This window comes from Mirounga leonina, unplaced genomic scaffold (genome assembly GCF_011800145.1).
Source record: "Mirounga leonina isolate KUSES-001 unplaced genomic scaffold, KU_Mleo_1.0 Mir_127, whole genome shotgun sequence".
NCBI lineage: Eukaryota > Metazoa > Chordata > Mammalia > Carnivora > Phocidae > Mirounga > Mirounga leonina.
Window position 1 is genome coordinate 62,879,462 of NW_023270316.1, and position 15,006 is coordinate 62,894,467.

The 15,006-nt window shown below is 39.4% G+C and overlaps 1 protein-coding gene across 3 annotated transcripts in view; it reads left to right on the forward strand.

Annotated features, from left to right (window-relative positions):
* The window catches only part of LHFPL6 (LHFPL tetraspan subfamily member 6), a 248,022-nt gene that overhangs the window by 123,371 nt on the left and 109,645 nt on the right, over positions 1-15,006 (forward strand). The window lies entirely within an intron of this gene.

The following is a 15,006-nucleotide window of genomic DNA, read 5'->3' on the forward strand; positions in this document are numbered from 1 at the left end:
ATAAATAAATAAATAAATAAATAAATAAATAAATAAATAAATAAATAAAATCTTTTTTAAAAAGAAAGATTAAGTTTTTGATGAGAGGAAAAGAAAATCTAAAGCTGGGCTCTCTCTCAGAATTTTTATCATGTGTAGGGAAGTCCTAAGTAGTTCATAACGAGGCTATAAAAGGATAATGTTAGATATTTTTTATATAGAAGCTGTATTCAGATCATTTCCTGGGGACCATGAATAATCCCAATGAACTTCAGAGTACAAATCATGACGTTATGTTTAGGACATGGCCAAGGATGAAGAGATACATCATGGAAGCATTATACTGGTGACAGAAATGTCAAGATATTCTATGAATCTTGGCCCAGTTCAAGAAATCAGCCAGCATTTTTTTTTCAGGAACCACTCAATACTGGATCTGCTTGGTGATTGGAGCACAAGAGCTAAGCCCCAGTCCCTGCAGCCCTCACCAACTCACTGTTTGGAATTAAATGACAAAGGCCAAGCAGAAATGCATGATTACTTTACAGCAGCTATAAAGGGATCTGTTTAATGTTCATTGTCTATGATGGGAAAATGAAAGAATAAGTAAGAAGAATGAATTAAATAATAAAGAACTTTCAGAGAGGTGAGGAGAAAGGCTATCGATAAGGGTGTATCAGAAACAGACACTTGCACAGATCTGCTAATACTAATCAAGAAGTTTGCACTGTGGGACATAACTGTGAAGATTCAGGCTTATGTGGATTGGTGGAAAAGACATGAGTGAGGTGCCATTTCAAGAAAATCAAGGATGGCAGTGCTTGGGGAAGCCTTCAGTGTCATGGAATGTAAGGAATATGAACCAAGAGGAATGAGTGCTGCATTAACATGACAGGCAAGAAGAGTCCTTAACCCCATGGACATGGAGACACCTTTCATAAATTATGAGAGATGAATGTTGAAAACAGTTGGGAGAAAATTTGTTAACTCACTCATTCAACACATGTGTATGGAGCACTTCCCATGTGTCAAGCGTTGTACTAAACATTAGGAATGAAAACACAAATAAGACATGATATCCAAACTCAGGACACTTGGAATCTAAAAGTGCAATAGGAATCTTAAATGAATAGAGGAATGAAGGGGAACGGGTACTATAGAGTGTGGACATCAAGGAGATAGTGAGGAGTAAACCCAGACTCCCTCTGTAAATAAGAATCGTAACTGCTCAAACACTTTGTCTGATTTTATCAGAACTCACCTTTTGTTCTTTTAGCATGGTAGACCTCTAAGTTGTCTTCATCACTTTGTCATTAAGTAGCAAGACCAGTGTATAAAAAATAATATAAGAATTACAGAATAGAGGGAATAGATGAATAGATAGAGTGCATAATTCCCATGTTTATCCCTTATCTGTTTAATATATGGTTACATAAAAGTTATAAAAACCTGAATAAGAACAACAAAGGTAATTTATTCTGCAGTGTCATCATGTGATAAATGTTTGAGAGATTTGGTCAGAAAAAGTGTTCACTGATGAACCATGGAGTCTTCTTTTTTTTTTTTTTTAAAGATTTTATTTATTTATTTGAGAGAGAGAGAATGAGAGACAGAGAGCATGAGAAGGAGGAGGGTCAGAGGGAGAAGCAGACTCCCTGCCGAGCAGGGATCCCGATGCGGGACTCGATCCCGGGACTCCAGGATCAACCATGGAGTCTTCTATAACCTTATTTGTTATTTATTTTTACAGAGAAGTGAACAAAGAGCAAAGGCTTTAGTTACTGATAAAAGATGCTCCAAAATGAGAAGATATTCCGAATCATCTAGGGTCACATTATTTGTCACAGACTGAGTCTTATTTCAGCCGAGGCCAACTGATGCTGAAGCCTGAGCTCCAACCTCCTAATTAAATACTTCCCTAAAAAATCACCACACAGGGGAGGGTACTCTAAGTATTTTCTTATTTCTCTTATTTCTCTTTGGACTGTGTGAAGGCAGGCAGTATGTATGAATCATACTCATAGGTGCTTCGCATCTTCTGTGCAAGATGATAAAGTATAAATACAGAGAAATGTTCATCCCTGCTTTTCTCAAATGCCCAATGTATAATTAATATTTGCTAACTTGCATTTATGCTGATATCCAAGTAAAGGTGAATCTGAATTGGGAAAGCTTCCTCTTCTCCCCTCTTCCTCAGTCTTTGTGACCGAGTGTTCTATTTTTCTCAATTTGGGAGTGTCTAGAATTATGTGGCGATATTGAGGGAGCCCTAGGAAAATCCATTAGGCATCAGTCAAATTCAGATACAAATATTTTAGCTGAGCATTTTAAGACTTTCTAAAAAGGTTTCCAAATCTCTCTTTCTAGTGAAGGGAACAGAGCTGAAGAATGGAGGGAAGTGGCCTTTCTCCATAAAAGAGAGCCCACTCTGATGGAAAGGCTGGCATTCAAGAGGGAAATAATCTTTCAAAGAGCATAGAAAGCAGAGTTCCAGGCAAGGGCTTGAGCATTCTACCCAGCAGCACCGCACTTTATAGAGGAAGCCACAGATTATACAGGAAGCCACCATCGAACTTCTCCAGCCAAGTCTTCTGAATGATGGGAAGCAATCTTCCAAACAGACATCTTAGCATGTCATTACTGGCTTCTGCTAAACCATTTTTCAGTGAAAGGAAACCTCTCTCCATGTAGGTGACTCCTCCCTTCTTCATATTGATTCAAACTAGCATCCTTAAAATGCAATGTCTCTGCTCGCTCAGGTCACCCTGAAATTCTACCCCTTGAAACCAAGTAGAATAGCTTTGATCTTTTTTCCCCCTACAGAGGAACATTTCAAGTATCTTCAGACAAGGATTATGAAGTAATTTCTCAGTTTGTCTTTTCTGGAGGGGCATCCCTAGTACCATGGTGTGCTCAGCCTAAACATTCCTTCTGGAACGAATTGGATGCCAGGATGGAGGGCAACAATATGGGGGATATGAGCTCAGGACAGCGGGACTCTCATTTTCTTTAACCTAAAATTGCATTAATTGGGTAAGAGCCACTTTAAACCACTGAATATGTTGGGTAGTTTCTAAATTAGGGGGGTGAGTTCTTTAGTAGCCACAGAGGTAGGAAGACTAGAATTTTTGAGCTTTCACTCATGTACTATCCAGAAATCACCTCACCAAATGTCCTCTTAATGATAGATTGGGATGCCCTTGCTGTCACAGGTCACTCTAAAAATTAGTATTGGTAAAGCCACTTAAACTCTTCAGAATAGAAGTGGTTGCAAAGTATTATTATTTTATGGTTACAGTCAGTTACTTGATGGGCAGTTTCCCTTCGTGGTTTCTGATTTCTGTGAAAATCCCATAAGAATAAGGAATCGTTCAGGTAATCAATCTTCAACCCTTCCTTTATTGCCATAGCAACCACATCTGTCTTCACTACTCAAATTAGTTAATCAATGATGGTCCCTGATTTATGTTGTTTGACAGCAGCTATCCCTGAAGATTATTGCCTTTTTGTTCTTCTTCAGCTAATAAGTGCCCCTTTTAGAAGAGAGTATTCCCAGATATAGTAGACACTGAATTATCTGAAGGACTCCTTCAATACAGGAACCAGAGATCTCATTCTGGGAGAATTAGTTTGAATAACAATTAAGGCCATGTTTTCCCCCACAGTATGTTACTGATTAGGGAGAGAAACAAGTTCACAATTTCTAGTTCTCCAGAAGCAGGTCATATACTTTATTTCTGCAGTGACCAAACATTCAAAACTCAAATCAAGAAATTAGGTCTAAAAAAAGACTGTTTTTTCCCCCCTAATATTTGAATTTATTTACATTGAGCCTTTCAAATGTTACAGAAATAAAATCATACTTAGTTACAGCTTTAATTAATAGATTGTTAAATAGAATAAAAGAACTGCCTTCTTTATGTTTTTTGTAGCACTTTGTTTTAAAACCTTTTTTACATCCATTCTTTCATATGGAGTCAAGTACTACGTTCCTCCAAAATTCAACATTAATGGTCTTTTTTAAAAAAGATGTAAAACATTTCCATCCTCTTTTTAAAATTTTTTAGTTCCAATATAGTTAACATGCTGTGTCATATTAGTTTCAGATGTACAATATAGTGATTTAACAATTTTCTATATTACTCAGTGCTCCTCTTGATAAGTGTGCTCTTAATCTCCTTCACCTGTTGCATCCATCCCCCCACCCACCTCCCCTCTGGTAGCCCTCAGTTTGTTGTCTGTAATCAAAAGTCTATTTTTTGTTTGTCTCTTTTTTGTTCATTTGTTTTATTTCTTAAATTCCACATACGAGTGAAATCACAGGGTATTTGTCTTTCTCTGACTGGCTTATTTCACTTAGCATTATACTCTCTGGATCCATCCATGTTGTTGCAAATGGCAAGATTTCATTCTTTTATGTGGTTGAGTAATATTCTATAATATATATATAATATTTATTCCATTGATATTCCATTATATATATATATATAATACTCCATCCCATATATATTCCATTATAGTCCATATATATTCCATTATATTCCATTCCATTCCATATATATATATATATATATATATATATATACATATATATAAATCCATTATATATAACTTCCATTATATATAACATCCACTTATCTATTAATGGCCACTTACTTCGATAATTTGGCTAGTACAAATAATGTTGCAATAAATATAGGGGTGCATATATCTCTCATACTCTTTGGGTAAATATCCAGTAGTGGAATTACTGGATTATATGGTAGTTTTATTTTTAATTTTTTGAGGAACTTCCATACAGTTTTCTAGAGTGGCTGTACCAATTTTTATTCCTATCAGTAGTGCAAGAGAGTTCCTTTTTCCCTGCATGCTTGTCAACACTTGTTGGTGTTGCTGAGTTCCCTGTCTCTTTTCATTTATTATCATTTTTATTTTCTGTCTCCTGTTCAGCTTGATTGCTTTACATTACCCTGTCCTCCAGGTCACTGATCTGTTCTTCTGCTTCCCCTAGTCTACTACTTATTCCATCCATAATTTCATTTATTGAGTTCTTCATCTCTGATTGGTTCTTTTTTATGTTTTCTATCTCTTCGTTAAGGGTCTCAGTGAGGTCCTCCACTCTTTTTTCATGTCCAGTGAGTATCTTCATGGCCATCATGTTAAATTCTCTAACAAGCATATTACTTATATCTGTTTTGCTTTAGTCTCTTGCTGTGGTTTTGTCCTATTCTTTCATTTGGGGGACAATCCTCTGTCTCCTCATTTTGTCTAACTCTCTGTGTCTGTTTCTGTGTGTTAGTAAAGTCAGCTCCAACTCCTGTTCTTGAAAGTAGTGGCCTTACGAAGAAGAGGTCCTGCGGTGCCCTGCGGTGCAGTGTCCTCTGTTCCCCAGAACCTGGTGCTTCAGGGGTGTCCCCTCTGTGTGTTGCATGTGCCCTGCTGTTGTGGTTGAGCCGCTTTAGCCTTCTGTCCAGTCATCTGCAATGGTTCTCTTTGCCTGTTGGGGGCAGGGTTTAGTCCCCTTGTTGTTAGTGGGCCAGTCTGGGGCCACACTGGCCTTGAGTTGAGTCAGACCAGGTTTGCCGGAGATGCAGTAGCACCAAACTGCAGGAGAACGTGGAGGCAGGGCACGTGGTGTTCGCAGTATGTGTGCAAGTCCGCTTGGGAGAGGACCTGGAGTGGAGGCCGATTGGAGGGGGTATGTCTACAGAAGAACACAGGGGTGGGGAACACCGTTAGCAAGTTAGGTAGCAAGTGCTGGCACCATGCTGGTTCCCACAGGTGTCTGCACATCCAGGCTGAGGGGTAAGGAGGGAAATGGTGTGCACCAGCTCCTTGGTTCCTGGAGAAGTCTTCCAGTGACCCCTGCCTCTCTAGTACACACTCTGCAATAAGCAAGCAACTCTCCCTCTTGTATACCCCAGGGGTTTTTTGAACCGCTGCTTCTATGCTGTATCTCTCTGGGGCTATATGTTGTGTTGTCTCGTTAAGCGGAGGGACTCAGTCTCCTCTTGTTCTTCTTGCTCTCCCGCGAGCCTGCTGATTTTTAAAGTTCTAGGTTTTAAGCCCCACTGATGGTAAGAATTTGCAAAATTCAGCCCTTCTGGTTTTCAAAGCCAAATGTTATGAAAATTCATCTTCCCCATGTGGGCTTCCTGGTGTGAGGTCTGCTCTCTCCCCTGTCTGCACCTATAGAGTCCCTCCCTCCTGCAACTGTCCCTTGGGTCTGCTTAGCTCTTAACTGTGTCCCCACCCTTCTTATCCTCTTCGATGTGGCTTCTTCTCTACCTTTAGCTATGGAGACTCTATTCTGCCAGTCTTTGAGTCCTTTCTGGGTTATTTACACTGATATGGGTGTTATCTAGTTGTATCCATGGGATGAGGTGAGCTTAGGCTCCTCTTACTCCGATATCTTCCTTGGAGGTCCCAATATTAATGGTGTTTAGCAAGTATTGGAGTTATGCATTTATCTTTGGTTTCATTTGACTTACATCTTTGTTAGTTATTTTCATTTTGTTGGTCTGGGTGAAATGTGAAACGATGACTATCTTTTGCTCTTTTATATAGGGTATGTTTGCTAGCATCAGACCCTCAATTAACTGATTTGCATAAAAATTGCCACTGGAAAGATTTAATTGGCCCCAAAATAACACTTTTATTTTGAAATACCCCACCTATTCTCACTGATGTCTCTGTGCTGGACTGGAGATTTTTTTTTAACGCATCACTCCTTTGAGTTTGAATTCATGAACTATTTCATCACTGAGCTTGTAAGAAAGAAATGTAAATCACTGACCTACTTGAAAACTCATCTTTTTTGAACATCTCCTTAGTTCATAATTCCCTTTGTGCCTGGCATATTTTACTTGGGTAGAGTTTGTGAACATATGGATTATGACTCCAAATCCCAATTCTCACCAAAGCCTTGCAGAGGAACACATGAGGGCTACCCCATCATAGTGAAGGCCTCCATGTCCAGTCAGCTTCAATGTATTAGGGTTGCTCCATTTGTGTATCTAGAAAGTTTGCAGCCAGATGGGTGGGAGTAGCAGACAATGCCTGCAGTGTGCACGTATATCTGAGATCCATGAGTCAGGGTTTGTTTACTTGTGCATGGCATTCTTAGCATGGGTATGGTATGACAGAGTCCCTCAGGAAACCCATGACTTCAAGGGAATTCCTCACTACTAAGAATAAGTACTATGAGATTCCATGCCCTTCCACCCTCTTCTCCTAACTCGCCTGATTGAAAGTCTCTGGTTGAAATCTTCAGACCTTTTTCATCCAACTGTAGAGTCTTCATAGCTCATGGTGACTCATGGACTGTCCCAGGCACCCACCTAGAGATTAAGGTAATATGACCTTTAGCCCTACCCAAATTAATATTTGTATGCAAGGTATGTATTAATGGGAAGTTTTGGAGAGATTAGATCACTTTACATTAGATACAATTGTGTTATGTTACATAGTTTTATAATCAGTGTAAGTACCCAGCCAAGGTGGCCTCTGATCAGGCTCCATCAACTACGTCAATATCAGTGGCGTGAACGTAGTTGGATCCACAGTAGATCTTAGATCTACTGCCCCAGATTTGAAAATGTGTAAATTACCAATGAACAAAATCATTTTATGGTTGGGGAGAAGCTGTAGGAATGATATTAGGGAGACTGAAGTCTTATGAGGTTAAAATCATTTGGCCGGACTCAACAGCAGCAAAAAGGAAGGGAGGGCAATTAGCCTTTCATAATCGATTCTGTACTCTTGTCATGACCCAGAATCCTGTCAGCCCATCACTATTGATAGCATCTCTTAATCTGCAACTGACAGTTGTGATGGAAACCCATTTCCTGTCGCAACCTTAAATGGCTTTGTGGGGGAGGTAGAGGGCACCTGTGCAGGATGTAAGGTTCCCTTGGTGGCTACTTCCCCTTCCTGAACATTCTCATGAGACCCTTCTTGCAGAACCAGAGGGCATTAGCCAGTAAGAACTTAACATTATTGCAGCTTGGTTTGGCTTAGCTTTTCCTTGAAGATAACCATGGTAACACCCCAGCCGTAACCTGAAGAATTATCACAAGCCTGTCAGTAGTGACTCTCACCTTGACCTCACAAAACTTCAATTCCTGAGGCTTCTGAGGGTCAGAATAAGCAGAGGAAAAGACACCAGTGGAACTTGGAATCACACAGACTTGGGTTTGATTCTTGCTTTCACCATGTGCCACTTGTGAGACTTACCTGAATTTGTTTCCTTATCTATGAAATAGTGACAGTAATATCCACTGCCCGTTTCATAGAGCGACGCAGTACTGAAAAGTGCATAGCCTAATATGTGGCATTTACTTCTTGCTTAATACAGGTTTGTTCCCTTTTCCTAAAAGTCCTTGAATGACAGGCAACATTTTAGGGATAGGAGGGCAGAATTTAGAAATATTTGTGGAGAGAAATGATTTTCAACATTCTGACAATTATGTGAGCGAAAGCAAAGGCCAGGTATTTTCTGTTCACTCAACTTTCCCAAAGACACGGTGCATGGGGTATTATAGGGCACATGTTGGTGGCGGGGGGCAGAAATGCCAATCAAAGCAAAGGAATTTAAACTGTAGTGCAGAAGAAGCTCTATCCAGGAAGCAGTGTTTTGTAGTGATATTTTGATAAATAAATCCTTGCGAGAGTGTTTCTAAGAGTTGAGCCATCTCTTCTCCTTACTCTAAGGGAGTGTTAGCACACTGTCATCCCAGGCTTTCTGAAGAGGGAGATAATGAGGGAAAAGTATCTGCTCCATCCACAAAGAGTTACAGGATGCACAATTAGTTCAGTGAGGGAAGGCTGGCCTCTAGGCAGTAGGGCAAGTTCCCTGATCCTCTGAGGTGGGAAACTCTGAGGCGGCCCCACCTCTGCTAAGCACAGACCTAACATGGAGGACTGACTTTGCATGATCCCCAGATGACAGACCCAGCCACGGGGCTTTTTCCTACAAATCCTACAAATCCTCGTCTGCTCTTCTGTCTGTTGTGAGAATTCTCAAACTCTTTTTTAAAATTTCAGGGATTACAAATACAGGAATGGTTGATAACATGACAAATGTCTATAGTAAGCTAATATTAAGGGAGGAAGAAATTCCAACTGGCTGTACCATTGTATGCTGGTTTAGACTATTTATTTATTTATTAAAGATTTTATTTATTTATTTGAGAGAGAGAGAGAGAACAAGCAGGGGGGAAGGGGAGAGGGAGAAGCAGGCTCCCCGCTGAGCAGGGAGCCCGATGTGGGACTCGATCCAAGGACCCTGAGATCATGACCTGAGCCAAAGGCAGAAGCTTAACTGACTGAGCCACCCAGGCGCCTGGTTTGAGACTTTTTAAATACTTATCCTTCAGCAGCAGGTTTCCAGGTAGATTTTTATGTTGGTTTTTGCTTCCATCCCTCCACCTCTACTTCCTCAGTCCCTTCCCCTGGTGTAATTAGCTAAGGGTCATTTTTTTTTTTTTTCCTTCTGGGCACAGATGAGCCTAAGCGTCTCTGAATACAAACCTCAGCTATAAGGAAAAATTTTCCCAGGGGACAATGACTTGTGGATGTTCAGGTTCTCCAGATGGGCTGTTGACTGTGGAGTTATGCTCCCCACTCCTTGCCCATGTAGCTGTAAACACATACAGATGAGGACATTTTGTTTTAAAGCACTGGCAGGACCCCAGGGAGCCTTTTCTCCCCATTAATATTTCCAGAGAGCAAACTAAATATCTACTGAGAGGGTGCTAACTCCTACATAGAGCATCTGTTAAGAGTTTAAGTCACTTAGGAGCACAACTCTCAAAATAACTAGCACTGTTTGTATTTGTTTTGCCATCAAATACAGTGTATTAAGTGCCCACAAATGTTGTTCTGGGTTCTGTACCAAGGAACCGAAAAGAACCCGCTCTTGCTCTTTGAGAAACTCGTAATTTAGAATTGCTGAAAGCTGCTGTGAATCTTGAGCTAGCTGCTTGTCTGTTGTGTTGCTTTCTCTTTTCCTGTTTTCACACCGGTATGCATGTTGTCTTGCGAGCCCACACCTTTAATATTTGCACCGTGGTTCTGTTGAATTGTCTCCTTTTGAGCAATCACTGGAAAACCTAGGCTAAGCTGGAGAGGGAGAAGCTCTGAGATAAGCAGGGATGTCATCTTTGACCCAAAGGAAGGGATTGGAATTTCTTATCGATTTCATCAGAAGGTTCCTTGTGATCTGATTTTAGATAATCAACCATGGGATTCTTGAGCCTTGACTTGTATAAAGGTAGACGCAAGCTTTACTCTTTCTTGAGCCTGCCATGGCTTCCAGGGTTGTATCAGCTGGACTACCAAGCCTCCTGTGTGAAGGTGTGGTTGAAACACCTGCCAGTTTACAGAGATCAATTAGTCATCGCATGGGAAGCGAAATGTCAATAGGGGCTCAAGGGATTTATTAAATGGCACAAAGTAAGTTAAGAAGAGAGGGGATTGAGATATATTAAGGTATATTATCTTTAAAAAAAGATCCTTATATCACATTCTTTCTGATAATTGTGGGGATCTAAAAGAGTTGAAAAGTAGGTTGATATGCCAACGCCAGTTTAGCGTATTTTCAAACCTACTTTAAGTGATTTCTTGCATATCAAATTCTTGGCTGAAACGAGGCACATTTTTTCCTGAAAATATTTATGTTTTAGGTTGTCAGAGCCTTTGTTGTTGGTGCAAACGATTATCCTTAAGTTCCTACGATTGTGTTTGCAGCCTCAACTCTGCAGGGCCCTCAGGCTGTCTTGTCAGGCTGAGCTTTAAAATCCCACGCTGAATTATGAAGACATGACATTAAGGAAATGGGGAGATAAATAAGAGTGTATAACTAGAAAATTGCTGTATCCAAAATGGCTTAAATTCCCATAGCTAAATAACATCTTACTTTTATACTTAAAAGGATTAAAGTTGGAGGATAGAACAGCCAGTGGTTGCTTCTCCTTAATATTAAAACACTGAAAGGGACTGATAAATTAGTTCTCTCCAGGCCAGTCCAAGTCCTGAGTAGAGCTCAACCCGTTGTGGTTTTGTGTCCCCAGTGGCTGGCACAGTGCTCAGCACAGCGTGTGCTCAGTATTCGATGGAAGATAACAAAAGAAGGGAAGGAGAGAGGGAGAAAAGATAAAGGATGAGAAAAAAGACTGGGGGAAGGAAGGAACAAAGAAAGAGGGTTGGGGAGAAAGAAGAGTGAAATAAATGGATTGGAAGAGAGTTTGCTTTGTTAAAACCCATGAGCGCGTGAACACGTGCGTGCACACACACACACACACACAGAAATTAAGGGACTTGTCTAACTCACATAGTTGCTCACAGACCTGGAACCAGGATACAGGTAAGTCTTTATACTTTATCTCCTTCCTGTCTCTCTGAATGACAGGGAAGTTATTCCATAAGCATTTTTAATTCTTTGAGCAGAATAATAAAAAAATGCATAAATTAAAATGCCCCTGGAAGAGAAAGCATGCCTTAGATTGAGTTATTTAAGTTTAAGGGAGGCAAATAAGATTTCAAAAGGCCCCAGAAAGGTTCTATTTCATAGAAGGGAAAAAAAATATGTTGAGAACATCTGGAAAGAAATTCAAGTTATTTCTCTGGTATTTCCTTAAAATATTTGAATTTTACAACAAAATAATACACTGGCAGGCTTAGATCTCACATTCCCATCCAAATGTGGACTTCTTATCCCTCCTTCGCTTCGTTTTTTGTCTTTCCTCCTTTGTAGTTTCCATATTTTTCTTCTCTCTCCGTACACGTTCTGCTTGGTTTCCGACCCTGCTTGCTTTCATGTGCCTTGATGCTCATTCTCACATCTCTTATTTTCCTTTGTGCTTTTCCTTTGCTATCATGTAGCTCTTGCTCTGCTTTTCCCTCACCTCCTTTCACTTGGTACTTTTCTACTGGTTTATTCATCAGCTTCCTATCTCTGGTTGGCATTCATCTCCCCACCTCTGGCTTTTTACCCTCCGGTCTCCAAGGTTTACAAAGGGCAGACTGGAAATCAGAAATCGGAAGGAGCTCTTTCTCCATTATGTAATTTAACATAGCCAAAAACAGCTGTATTGCTGCTTTTTTTCCCCCTGATGAACATTTTTGCACACACACACAAAATGCTACTGGATAATGTTCATGGTGTTGGAAGATATTTTGCTTGGGTTGGAATTGACATTTTAGGATCTGGATTTCTGATCACTTTCTTCTGAAAAATCTCAGCCTCACTATGTTATTCTGTGGTAGTTTTCCCTGGGACTGTGCCATTTGCTCTACTAAAAGACAGCAGATAAAAAGAAATATTTACATAATTTTAATTTTACTTATTAAGGTATTTCATACAATAAAATTCACCCATCTTGTAGGGATGACCTGATGAATATTGCTAACATTTCCCTTTGTTTCACCACTGCCACTCTCAAGAAACAGAAGGAGTCCCTCATCCCAAGAAGTCCCCTTGTGCCCTTCTATAGCTGATCTTCACCCTCTACCCCAGGTCTGCTTTTTGTCATTGTGGTGTCATTTGTGCAGACGGAAGCTTTCATTGCTTTTGGATAAATTTCTAGGAATGGATTTGCTGAGTCAAGTGATAAGTATATCTTTAATTTTGTAAGATATAGCCATACTGTTTTCCAAGGCATCTGGACCATTTTTCATTCTCAGTGGCAGTATATGAGGGTTCCACTTACTACACACCCTTTTGAGCACTTGATATTTTAAGTCTTTTTAACCATAACCCATCGAATGGGGGTGGAGTCATAGCTCATCATGGTTTCAATTTATATTTCCCTAATGCCTAGTGATAATTGAATATATTTTAATGTATTTATTGCCCACTTATATACCTTCTTTTGTGAACTGCTTGTTCAAATATTTTACTTATTTTTAATTGGATTGTCTGGCTCCTTGAGTTGTGACAGGTCTTTATTCTGCAAATATTTTCTCTCAGTCTGTTGCTTGTTATTTTTTTAACTATATCTTTCACATAAAGTTTTTAGACTTGATAAAGTCCATTTTAGCAATTCTTTCTTTTATAGTCTGTGCTTAAGAAATCATTGTTTAAGAAATCTTAGCCTAACCCAATGTCACAAATATTTTTTTACTTTGTTTTTTTCTAAAATGTGTAGCTGTTATATTTAGGTCCATGAACAATTTAAGCTTAATTTTTGAATGTTATATGAGGTCAGAGTCAAAGCTCTTTTGTGTGTGTGTGTTGGTTTGTTTTGGGGTTTTTTTTGTTTTGTTTTGTTTTGTTTCCCCCGTATAGATACCCAGTTGATTTAGCATCATTTGTTGAAAAGACTTTTTTTCTCCCATTGAATTGCCTTGGTGAATTACATTAATTTCCTTACATTTCTGGGTCATAATGGGGCCATCACTTGGTCATGATATATTGTACTAATTATGTATTTTTGATTCAATTTTAAGTATTTTGTTAAGGATTTTTTTCTATTGGTCTTTGGCTCTATTGGTCTTCAGTTCTCTTGTAATGTCTTTGGCTTATCAGGCATCAGGGTATTACAAGTCTCATAAAATGAGTCGGGACGTGTTCCATCTTCCTCTATTTCTGAAGGAGTTGCTTAGGATTGACATTATTTTGATCTTTCTTTTCAAAATGTAAAGATAAACCCAAAGAGAATGATATACTGAGTGTAGATATCCACATACCCTCAACCCTTTACATCTTTAGGCTTGTTCTAGAATTTTAGCTCAAAAGTGCCATGTAAAGAAATACATTGATCTCTTGATTTTCCCAATTTGTCAAAAGTCAAAATTTGTATTTTTGTTATCTAAGATGATCTTTTTACAGATTTGGGAGTAAAGTCAAACCTCTGAATCATAGTCATTTTTGAAACGGTCTTCTGAAGTTGGGAAGGGTAAGTGTATCTCCAAAAGGGCTCAGTTTTCTGCCAGTCACAAGTTATCCCCAGGAAGACTTGGCTATGGTTGGTTAATAAGCATCTTTAGACACTGACACTAGTCTACATGCAAGTCCTCGTATGTTAGAAATGGCCTTTGCTCTCAGGAACTTGTGTTCTCCTCTTGTCACTAGTAGATTGTTCTTATTTCCTTGTCTACCATGCTAAGTAATTCATTACAGCTTTTGCCACATTCTGCCTCTGGCAGTCAGAACTCTAGGAATCAACAATCTCCTTGAACTTATTTGTGTTCTTCATAGAGTGTGTAGGAGATGATGATTTTTGCCCTACTGTGGATTTCAGAGGCATCCATATTTACATGCACGCAGTATGGCTCATCATAAATTTGATCACATTTCTACGATCGTGTTATTGTTCATATGTGTTTTATTTAAACAGCAACACTGCTACTGTGATTTTAATGTGATTGGGAAAAAAAAAAAAAACACAAAAAGGGCGCCTGGGTGGCTCAGTTGGTTGAGCGACTGCCTTCGGCTCAGGTCATGATCCTGGAGTTCCCGAATCGAGTCCCGCATCGGGCTCCCTGCTCGGCAGGGAGTCTGCTTCTCCCTCTGGCCCTCCCCCCTCTCATGTGCTCTCTCTCATTCTCTCTCTCTCAAATAAATAAATAAATAAATAAATCTTTAAAAAAAAAAAAGAAAAAGAAAAAAAACACTTCTTTTTCTCTATTCTCTCACATTGGAATCTTATTTGCCATTGATGACTGGAGCAGATGAAGTAAACACTTGGTAACATTTGATAAATACATTAATATCTACTGTGAGAAGTAACAAGAGACTTGAGAGCCTTGCTCCCTAGTGAAATAAAATCAGATTATTGTTCTCATAAACCATTTCTCTTCCTTAGGTTCTGAGCAGGAGTCATTGCTGCTGTGTCGAGCATGGCTACTCTCTCTGGAACTAATTAAACTACTGGTCATGATTTTTAATAAAATGGAAAATAGGGTTTATTATCCAAATAATTTAATTAGTTTTACCCTGAAAATATTGATGGTATGTGACAACAAAGGCACATCTTTTCTGCTTTGATGAGAGCAGAGTATATCTTTGTATTCAGCTATTTCGGG